This window comes from Apodemus sylvaticus, chromosome 2 (genome assembly GCF_947179515.1).
Source record: "Apodemus sylvaticus chromosome 2, mApoSyl1.1, whole genome shotgun sequence".
NCBI lineage: Eukaryota > Metazoa > Chordata > Mammalia > Rodentia > Muridae > Apodemus > Apodemus sylvaticus.
In genome coordinates this window covers 89,458,319-89,470,895 of record NC_067473.1, presented here as the reverse complement: position 1 = coordinate 89,470,895, position 12,577 = coordinate 89,458,319, and positions in this window count along the sequence as shown.

Below are 12,577 nucleotides of genomic sequence, written 5' to 3'. Positions count from 1 at the left end.
GTGAAGGATTTAAACAAAGCCATCCAGGATCTAAAAAAGGAGATAGAAATTATAACGAAATCACAAAAGGAGACAATTTTGGACATAGAAAACATAGGAAAGAAGTCAGGAGTCATGGATCCAAGCATCAACAACAGAATACAAGAGATGGAAGAGAGAATTTCAGATGCAGAAGATACCATGGAAAGCATTGAAACAATAGTCAAAGAAAATGAAAAATGAAACAAGCTCCTGACCCCATATATCCAGAAAATCCTAGACAAAATGAGAAGACCAAACCTAAGAATTATGGGCATAGAAGAGAGTGAAGATCTCCAACTGAAAGGGCCAGTAAATGTCTTCAACAAAATTATAGAAGAAAATTTCCCTAACCTAAATAAAGAGATGCCCATGAACATACAAGAAGTCTACAAAACTCCAAATAGATTTTACCAGAAAAGAAATTCATCCCATCATATAATAATTAAAACACAAAATATGCTAAACAAAGAAAGACTATTAAAATCAGTAAGGGAAAAAGTTCAAGTAACATATAAAGGTAGACCTATCAGAATTACACTGAATTTCTCATCAGACTATGAAAGCCAGAAAAGCCTGTGCAGAAGCCATGCAGACCCTAAGAGAACACAAATATCAACCCAACTGCTATATCCAGAAAATCTCTCAATTACCATAAATGGAGAAACCAAGGTTTTTCATGACAAAAACAAATTTACACAGCATCTCTCTACAAATCCAGCCCTTCAAAGGATAATGAATGGAAAACACCAACAAAGGGAGGGAAACTACACACAAGAAAAACAAGAAAGTAATCTCCTTTCATCACCCTGAAAGAAGATAACCACACAAACATAAAAATTACATCAAAAACAGCAGGAAGTAACAATCACTATTCCTTAATATCTCTTAACATAAATGGACTCAATTCCCCAATAAAAAGACATAGACTAACAAACTGGATTCATAAACAAGACCCAACATTTTGCTGCATACAGGAAACACATTTCAGTGTCAAAGACCAACACTACCTTAGAGTTAAAGTCTGGAAAACAGTACTTCAAGCAAATGGTCCCAGGAAAGAAGCCAGAGTGGCCATTCCAATATCAGATAAAATAGACTTTCAACCAAAAGTCATCAAAAAAGATAAGGCCAGTTTATACTCATCAAAGGAAAAATATACAGGAAGAACTCTCAATTTTGACTATTTTTGCCCCAAATACAAGGATACCCGCATTCGTAAAGGAAAATTAAATTAAAGCTTAAAGCATACATCTCACCCCACACAATAATTGTGGGGGACTTAAACACCCCACTCTCTTCAATGGACAGATCAGGGGAACACAAACTAAACAGAGTCACAGTGAAACTAACAGAAGTTTTGGACCAAATGGACTTAATAGATATCTATAGAATATTTCATCCTAAATCAAAAGGATATACCTTCTCAGCACCTCATGTTACCTTCCCCCAAACTGACCAAATAATTGGTCACAAAACAGACCTCAACAGATATAAGATGATCGAACTAATTCCATGCCTCCTATCAGATCACTATGGAATAAGGGTCATCTTCAATGGCAACAAAAACAACAAAAAGCCCACATACACATGGAAGCTGAACAATTCTCTACTCAATGATATCTTGGTCAAGGAAAACTAAGGAAAGAAATCAAAGACCTTTTAGAATTTAATGAAAAGGAAGACACAACATACCCAAATTTATGGGACATAATGAAAGCAGTGCTAAGAATGTAGGCACTCATAGCTCCGAGTACCTACAAAAAGAAGCCAGAGCGAGCATACACTAGCAGTTTAACAGAACACCTGAAAGTTTAGAACAAAAAGAAACTAATATACCCAAGAGGAGTAGAAGGCAGGAAATCATGAAACTCAGGGCTGAAATCAACCAAGTTGAAACAAAATGAACTATACAAAGAATCAACAAAAGTGGGAGCTGGTTCTTTGAGAAAATCAACAAGATAGATAAACCTTTAGTCAGACTAACCAGAGGGCACAGAGACAGTACCCAAATTAACAAAATCAGAAATGAAAAGGGTGATATAAGAACAGAAACTGAGGAAATCCAAAAAATTATCATATCCTACTACAAAACCCTGTAGTCAATAAAATTGGAAAATCTGGATGAAATGGGCAATTTCCTAGACAGATACCAATTACCAAAATTTAATCAGGATAAGATAGACCATCTAAATGGACCTATAACCCCTAAAGAAATAGAAGTGGTCACTGACAGTCTGCCAAGCAAAAAAGCACAGGACCAGATGATTTTATTGCAGAATTCTATCAGACATTCAAAGGAGACCTAATGCCAATACTCTTCAAAATATTCCACAAAATAGAAACAAAAGGAACATTACCAAACTCGTTCTATGAAGTCACAATTTCTCTGATACCAAAACCACACAAAGCTCCAAAAAGAAAAAAGAGAGAACCTTAGACCAATTTTCCTCATGAATATAGCAAAAAAAAAAAAAAAACTCAATAAAATTCTTGCCAATCAAATCCAAGAACACATCAAAGCAATCATTCACCATGATCAAGTAGGCTTCATCCCAGGGATGCAGGGATGGTTTAATATATGGCAATCCATCAATGTAATAGACTACATAAACAAACTCAAAGAAAAAAAAACACAGTTAAAACTATTCTTAACAGTAAACAAACTTCTGGGGGGAATCAGATAAACCCTTAGCCAGACTGACCAAAGGGCACAGAGAAAGTATCCAAATTAACAAACTTAGAAATGAAAAGGGAGATATAATAACGGAAACTGAGGAAATCCAAAAAATCATCAGATCCTACTACAAAAGCCTATACTCAACACAACAGGAGAATCTGGAGGAAATGGACAATTTCCTAGACAGATACCAAATACCAAAATTAAATCAGGACCAAATAGATCATCTAAGGTCATAGAAAGTCTTCCAACCAAAAAAAGCACAGGACCAGAAGGTTTCAGTGCAGAATTCTATAAGACCTTCAAAGAAGACCTAACACCAATACTCTTCAAAATATTCCACAAAATAGAAACAGAAGGAACCCTACCCAATTCCTTCTACGAAGCCACAATTACACTGATACCAAAACCACACAAATATCCAACAAAGAAAGAAAACTTCAGACCAATTTCCCTTATGAACATTGATGCAAAAATACTCAATAAAACTTTTGCCAACTGAATCCAAGAACACATCAAAATGATCATCCACCATGATCAAGTAGGATTTATCACAGGGATGCAGGGTTGGTTCAATATATGGAAATCCATCAATGCAATCCACTACATAAACAAGCTCAAAGAAAAAAACCACATGGTCATTTCATTGGGTGCTGAAAGAGCATTTGAGAAAATTCAGCATCCTTTCATGCTTAAAGTCTTGGAAAAAACAGGAGTTCAAGGCCCATACCTAAACATTGTTAAAGCAATATACAGCAAACCGGTAGCCAGCATCAAACTAAATGAAGAGAAACTTGAAGCAATCCCACTAAAATCAGGGACTAGACAGGGCTGCCCCCTTTCTCCTTATCTTTTCAATATTGTACTTGAGGTACTAGCTCAGGCAATTAGACAACATAAGGAGGTCAAAGGGATACAAATTGGAAAGGAAGAAGTCAAACTATCATTATTTGCAGACGACATGATAGTCTACCTAAGTGACCCAAAAAACTCCACTAGAGAATTCCTACAGCTGATAAACAACTTCAGCAAACTAGCAGGTTATAAAATCAACTCAAGCAAATCAGTGGCTTTCCTATACTCAAAGTATAAGCAGCCTGAGAAAGAAATTAGGGAAATGACCCCCTTTACAATAGCCACAAACAGTATAAAGTACCTTGGGGTGACTCTTACCAAACATGTGAAAGATCTGTATGACAAGAACTTCAAGACTCTGAAGAAGGAAATGGAAGAAGACCTCAAAAAATGGGAAAACCTCCCATGCTCATGGATCGGCAGGATCAATATAGTTAAAATGGCCATTTTGCCAAAAGCAATATACAGATTCAATGCAATACCCATCAAAATCCCAACTCAATTTTTCACAGAGTTAGAAAGAGCAATTATCAAATTCATCTGGAATAACAAAAAACCCAGGATAGATAAAACTATTCTCAGCAACAAAAGAAATTCTGGGGGAATCAGTATCCCTGACCTCAAGCAATACTACAGAGCAATAGTGTTAAAAACTGCATGGTATTGGTACAGTGACAGGCAGGCAGATCAGTGGAACAGGATTGAAGATCCAGAAATGAACCCACACACCTATGGCCACTTGATCCTCGACAAAGGGGATGAAAACATCCAATGGAAAAAAGATAGCCTTTTCAACAAATGGTGCTGGTTCAACTGGAGGTCAGCATGCAGAAGAATGCGAATTGATCCAGCCTTGTCTCCTTGTACTAAGCTCAAATCCAAATGGATGAAGGACCTCCACATAAAGCCAGACACTCTGAAGCTAATAGAAAAGAAACTGGGGAAGACCCTTGAGGACATCGGTGCAGGGAGAAAGTTTCTGAACAGAACACCAATAGCATATGGTCTAAGATCAAGAATTAACAAATGGGACCTCATAAAATTACAAAGTTTCTGTAAGGGAAAGGACACCATCAAAAGGACAAATCGGCAACCAACAAATTGGGAAAAGATCTTCACCAATCCTACATCAGAAAGAGGGCTAATATCCAATATATATAAAGAACTCAAGAAGTTAGACTCCAGAAAACCAAACAACCCTATTAAAAAATGGGGTACAGAGTTCAACAAAGAATTCTCACCTGAAGAACTTCGGATGGTGGAGAAACAACTTAAAAAATGCTCAACTTCATTAGTTATTAGGGAAATGCAAATGAAAACAACCCTGAGATTTCACCTTATACCAGTCAGAATGGCTAAGATTAAAAATTCAGGAGACAGCAGGTGTTGGCGAGGATGTGGAGAAAGAGGAACACTCCTCCACTGCTGGTGGGGTTGCAAATTGATACAACCACTCTGGAAATCAGTCTAGTGGTTCCTCCAAAAACTGGGCACCTCACTTCCATAAGATCCTGCTATGCTACTCCTGGGCATATATCCAAAGATTCCCCAGCATGTAATAAGGGTACATGTTCCACTATGTTCATAGCAGCCCTATTTATAATTGCCAGAAGTTGGAAAGAACCCAGGTATCCCTCAACAGATGAGTGGATGCAAAAAATGTGGTATATCTACACAATGGAGTACTATTCAGCCATTAGAAACAATGAATTCATGAAATTCTTAGGCAAATGGATGGAGCTGGAGAACATCATACTAAGTGAGGTAACCCAGACTCAAAAGATGAATCATGGTATGCACTCACTAATAAGTGGATATTAACCTAGAAAACTGGAATACCCAAAACATAATCCCCACATCAAATGAGGTACAAGAAGAATGGAGGACTGGCCCCTTGTTCTGGAAAGTCTCAGTGAAGCAGTATAGAGCAAAATCAGAACAGGGAAGTGGGAAGGGTTGGGTGGGAAAACAGGGAGAGGGAAGGGGACTGATGGGACTTTCGGGGAGTGGGGTCCAGAAAAGGGGAAATCATTTGAAATGTAAATAAATATATCAATAAAAAAAACATAAAGACTTCAGATTGGATTTGAAAACACAATCCACATTTCCATTGTTTTCACAAAACAAACACCACCATCAAGGACAGAGATGACCTTAGGGCAAAAATAATGAAAAAAATATTCTAAGAAAAATGAACAAAAAGAAAAATTAAAGCAATCTGATATAGCTATTCTAATACATAAAAAACAAACTTTAAACAAAAACTAATCAAAAGAAATAAGAGAGGATGATACACACTTGTTAGATTAAAAGTCCACCAAGAATACACTACATTTTATATACCTTATGCAAAGGCATCCATTTTCATAAAAAAGATACTATGACGTCTAACACAGATGGCAAGTCACTTAAATAACCCATTGTAACCAGCAGACATGTCATTCAGGCAAAAACTAAACAAACTCTTGAATTTAATAATATCATAAATGAAATGTATCTAGCATACATCTAGGAAACAGACTACTCAAATATGAAAGAATTAACATTTTCCGTAGCACATGGAACTTTTCGTTCCAAATACAAGAATCCGTTTTTAATTGATAGTTCATTTGATAAGACACTGAGTCTATCAAGTACACTCTAAGTCAGGTCCCATGCTCAGGTGTTGCTAGTCAATACAAGTTTTAAGAATTATTTATTTATTATATGTAAGTACAATGTAGATGTACTTACATATACTTGGTTGTGAACCACCATGTGGTTGCTGGGATTTGAATTCAGGACCTCCAGAAGAGTAGTCTGTGCTATGAACTGCTGAGCCATCTCTCCAGCCCTGACAATTTTATTAAGAGAAAGAAAGAAAGATCACAAAAATGGGTAGAGGGGGAGGTGGAAGAGGACTTAGGAAGTGTTGGAAAGGGAAAATACTATGATTAATATATATTGTATAAAAATTCTAAAATAATAAATAAAACATTATTTAAAGTAGACATCCTAGGACTTGATGGCTTCATTGATTAATTCTAGAAAACATTTAAAGAACTAATGTAAGTATTACTTAATGGAAAGAATTCTTTTACGCTTTTTATATGTAGCCATCATTACCAAATACACATACCTATTATTCACACAGCTAAACCAAAATTGGACTCTAATATTGATGAACTTGATGAACTTAGTTTCAAAATTCCTTTCAAAGTAACAGAAATGCAAATCAATAGCATATTCTAAGATTTTTGTATAAGATTATGTATTTTGACCTTTTGATAAAGGTCAAAAGGAACTTGGGGAGAAAACTACTTGTTTATTTTACATTTCCAAATTACAGTGCCTCACTGAAGAAAACCAGGGCAAGAACTCAAGGAGGGAACCCTGAGACAAAAACTGAAGCAAAGTCAGCAGAGGAATGTTGCTTTCTGACTTACTCTCACTGGGCTGCTCATCCTTCTTCCTATACAACCAAAGACTCTGTCCATGGGCTGCATCTTCCAGGGTGGGCTAGCACATTCCATATAAATCACCAATTCCTCAGAGACTTGCCTTCAGGTAACATAATGGAATCGTTTTCTCAGTTTTGGTTACTTTTCCCAAATGACCCCAGCTTGTGTAAAGTTGATAAAACAAGCAAACAAACAAAATCACCACAATACACAAATAAGTTGAGAGGAAACAACAGCTAGGAAAAGTATGGAAGACAAGTAGCAAAATTATTTTAATTAACAAAAATATCATAACAAGATTTTATATGCTCTCATGAGAATACCTTCCAGAAATTGAACTCTTTATATTAGTACTAAAAACTAGATGTTAAACTCCACACAGAGCATCAGAAAAATGAGACATATTAGAAGACGGTTCTTAATGATCTGATACAAGAGAAGCATATATTCTTTCAGTTAGAGGCAAACAGAAATTTCATCCAGGGTAACATGGTAGGGAAAAGGGCCATTCACATACCGAAAGGGGAAATTAACTTAACATATGACATAATATATGACATATAACATAGTCATAAGATTGTTGAAGAGAAAAGATGGAAAGGAAGGAAGAAAGAAAGGGAGGAAGGAAGCAAAGAAAGAAGGAAGGGAAGAAAAGAAAAGAAAAGAAAAGAAAAGAAAAGAAAAGAAAAAAGACAAAATAAGACCCTGGCAGAATTGATTAATTCTGAAAATTTAGCAGAATAATACAAAATCACTATAAAACATCTAAACTATACAGAAGTTGATAGTTGATGATCTAAGTAAGACATCAAGACTCAATTTCTTTGATAGTTAAATAGAATTTTGACAATAAATGTTACCAAAATGGTGACAGCTCTCTACAATGAAAATCATAAAATATTAATGAAGAAAACTTAAGCCATAAATTAAGTCATAAATAAATGAGAAGTTTTTCATATTCATAAGAGCACACATTGAATGTCAGTATTTTCTAAAACAATTTACTGATTGTGTGACATCTTCATCAAAATATTGCAGCATTGTTCCCATAAAATTATTTTAATATATTTTCTAAGTTTATTTTGAAAGAAAATAGCTGTGATGCCAAGAACCATAAAAAAGAAAGTTGGAGACATCTCATTACCTGTCTTCGACATGTCCTAACTGCACAGAAGCAAAAACATCAGGATCAAGCCAGCAGTGGGAAAAGATTTAAAGGCCAGTAATAACGCTCTGGATTATACTCAACCAACATTTTATGCAACAAATATCCCATGATCATGGACCAGTTTTCTATATAACTAGATTCTCCAATTTTATAAAGATACAAAATATGTAAAGTAGAAAATGAAAATGTTAATATATGCTTAGAATAAATGAAAACACTACAAATATACATATACACGCACACACACACACACACACACACACAAATAATAATAATTATTCCTGGTATAGGTCTGGTCAAAGATTTGTTTGCAAGATATTAAACCACAGACAACACAGCTAAAAATAAACAAGTAAAATATCAATCTAAAAATAAGTATAAGACACAATAAACCTAATAAATTATTTATTAAAAGGAAATGAACTTACAAATTGAGCGTATGGCCAATGGCTTTTGTCCATAGTGTATAGGGATTAGAAAAACCACAAACATTAAACCCAACCAAATTAAAGAAAAAAGGAATAAAAGGTAGATGCTTATAGACTTTCTCAGAAGAAGACATCCAAAAGGCCAGGAGGTGGATAAAAGATGCTAATAATAATCACTAAGGATGTTAAAATAATAAAACTTCAATGACTTATCAGTTTTCTCAAATGACAATATGAGTGCTGGCAGCAGCTCAGTATTTAGAAGCACTGGCTACTACTCCAGAGGACCCAGGTTCTAATCCTAGCATCGACATGGCAGCTCACAAATATGTGAAACTCCAGCCACATGGTATCTGAAACTCTCTTCTGGCCTTCATGAGGATTGCATGCACATGGTGCAGAAATGTACATGCAGGCAAAATTAAATAATAAGTAATAATAAATATCAAAATACAAAAATTGGAAGCTCTACTGAAAATGACTATGAGGAACTGTGGCATAGACCTATAATTTTGAGAGGTTTAGTCACAAAATTCAAATCCTTAACTTGAAATCAGCCTTGGATAAGTGGAAAGACCCCGTATCAGAATCAAAGGAGAACGAAAAGGAAAGAGGAGGGGAAACTGAATGAAAAGCATTAAAATAATACACTGGGTAGCCCCCAAACATTAAACTAGAAAACTTAAATTGACATACAATCAAACAATCCAATCTTAGGCAATCAAATCAGTATGTGAAAATAAAACTCTCCACTCCCATATTTTTTGCATCATTGCTCATAGTAGCCATGAAATGTAAACAACCTAAGTCATTATCAATAGACAAATGAATACAGAAATTCTGTCATATACAGAGCTATGTCAATTCCTCCCATAATACTAGAATGGAGTGCTACTGTCCTGAGCTCAATAGGTGAATCCAGGAAATCTCTTATTCCTGGAAACTGCAAAAGCCACAACTCTGAATTACCATAGAGTCTGTTCAAATAGTTTTCATTTTAGAATTGTTTCTTTCTTTTCTATGCCTGAGAAAGTAAGCTAAATTGTATGATTGCTTTGATTGGCCTGGATTTTCATTTTAGAAAACAGGATTATTGTGTACATATTAAATTTCATGAAATATTTTAAGCACATAACATTCTTTGCAATTTTTATACCTTCACTATATACACAACAAAGAATTAGTTATAATTTAACTGAATCGCTGTTATACAGAATTAGTGTAAACCAAGCATGACTTTAGGAAGCCCTTAAATCACTGGGATTCAGTAATGTAAGATCAGCTTCTCATTTCTCTGTCTGCATATAAAATAAAACCCTCATAGTGTCCTAAATGAATATTTTCACTCATCTCCAGTAAAACCTTGCTGTGACAAAAAAAATTATAGTATAAAAATTCTTGGATTTGAATAGTAAAGTCTGTTATTTAATTACAGTTTAAAATTACTTATTTTAATATTCCTCTTCTAATAAAGGAAAATTTAAAACAAGCATTATATATATATCTACATATATATATATATATTGTCATGTATTAGTGGTTGAGGAGCTTGGTAGGGGACAAAGAAGGTGGAAGAACTAAAACCAACAAAATTCTGGGTCTGAGCCCCATGTCTCAAGGAGGAATATCTGGGAACTATCTACTTCTGCACCTATTTAGTTTTATGTCTTTCAAAATTAAAATAAGATGAATATTTAAGCGATGTTTGTATGATTTCTCTTGTGAAACTTTCATTTTAGTTATTACTGAGTCTCCATTATTATATTACTAAAACATAATTTCATTTTATATTATTAATAGATATATGATGTTGCTAATGTTTTCATGGTAGTGAAATAATTCATTGCTAAGTGATTATATAATCTTAAAATGTATTTAGCTGTATTAGGATGATGAGGGTTAGGAGGGGTCTGAATAAGACCTGAAAAAGAGTTCAATTTTTCCCTTGATTCAGAAACTGTAGGTTGTGTGTGTGTGTGTATGTGTGTGACCATGAAATCAATAGACACTGGTCAGTATAAAGAAATCAAACTACAGAATGCTATTAGCTTGGTAAAGAAAAAATTTCTGAAACTTTTGAGATGTTAAAAAACAGAAGTGACACCTCTATTTAAGTGCAAACAAATTCTTTGAGGTTATCAATTTATTCAGACATAATTATATAAAATACATCAGTTGGTGAAAAAAAATGAAGCCCAAAGAAACATTTGTGGAAATTGCTGTTATGTATATTTTCTGAACTAGATTTCAATACAAAACAGTAGGCCTCATTTTTTTATTTCAAATTGAAATTTTATTTGATATGTAAAAATAATGATAATTTCTGATAATTAAGTGTCTTCTAAACGTATTCTTTCTGGTCCAAACAGTTTAAGATCATCAGTCATAAAAGTAATTTATTGTGACAATATTCCTCATGATTAATAAATAGACTTTTCTTTAAATACCTTTTATATGTTTCAGTATTCTAGCTATAGAATTTTGTCTGCATAACAGTTTCTTATCCTATCCAAGTTCTAATGCTTGAAACTAAAGATAGATCAAAGCATTTCCAGGTTACACTAATAAGCTGAATGAAACTCATCTGGTTACAGACAGTTTCCTAACATTACAGGTCAGGGTAAGGCATCTGCAGCCCTGGCAGCTCCAAGCAATTAATCCACTTAGACAGATGAGATGATGGGGTGACCTGCATCACATCAGTCTTCATGTCAAAACCTGTCCATGTCAGTAATGAAACATTGAAATACAGTACTGCAAGGCCCGCTCCCTGACCTCTGACATTGGCATTGGCATCCAGAAGACAGCTGTGATTATCATTGCCCTCCTTGTCTATAAGCTCACTGCTAGTGATTTTATAAACCCTCCTATCCTTTGTTGCCAAGCTTTTCTCAAATGAAACTATGGACGCCCGGATTCATTTTTGTAACTGTCATAAATATGCGATTTTTGCTCTGATAAAGCTGGGATGTGCCAAATCAGTGTACACAGTGTTGGAGACAAAACCATTATTTCTTACTGAAATCCCATAGGCAGCATTCCATGGGACAATAGACAACATACCTCTCAATTGTTGTTCATGTTTAGATTCCACATCTAAAATCCCATTGCATTTACTTAAGACTCACTTTTCTGTTTTTCAAATCAGATATACATTAAAGACTAGGCATAATTAAACTACTCCAAGCATGTCAATTTAACTTTTAAAATGCAGTTGTGTCCAATTTATTACAAAGAGTATAATTGTGTCCTAAAATTTTCTCTTCTGGTTTATATAATCCAGACATTTGTCAGAGCAGAACAAACTTCTATAACAATGTTAAAAATAGTATTTTGTAATAGCTTTAAATTAGCATATAAGACTGAGGGTTTGACTTAGTACTAGAACACTTAGGGAGCAAGTGAGAGTTGGACTCTGGGTTCCATCCCCAACCCTAAGGAAGGAAACTCAGAAAGGAGTCAGGCATCCATGTAAAGCTACAGAGGTATATTCAGTCTTAGCCTTATCATATTACAGGAGCTAGACTTATAATGTATGATTATTTTAATAATGCTTAATAAAGTAATTAAATTATAGATCACAGAAATATTGAACAAATACTAAAGGCTTTAAGATCACTGGAAGTATGTAAGTTGGTGATTTTGCTATTTAAGTGAATCAGCAGAACCCCGATTAAGTATAGATTGTTAATATAAATACTATAATTTAGGTTTGTGAATTATCACTTTTGTTCCTGAAAGTAAAAACTGCCTGAATCTTCTTACTATCTAAGATACATCACAACAATGTAGAATGCCTACCACTTCTACCTGTAGATTATCAGATTGCCCAAGAAGAAAATCTTCCTTTCAGGAAATGGGCATCTGTAGAGCAAGCAGGAAGGAGAGGAAGGCCTGGAGCTGAGAAGAGGAGAAATGGAAAAAGTCTGGTAATTCAATCCCCATGCTACATAGTAACAATTGGGTTTGTGATAATTGAAATTGTAAA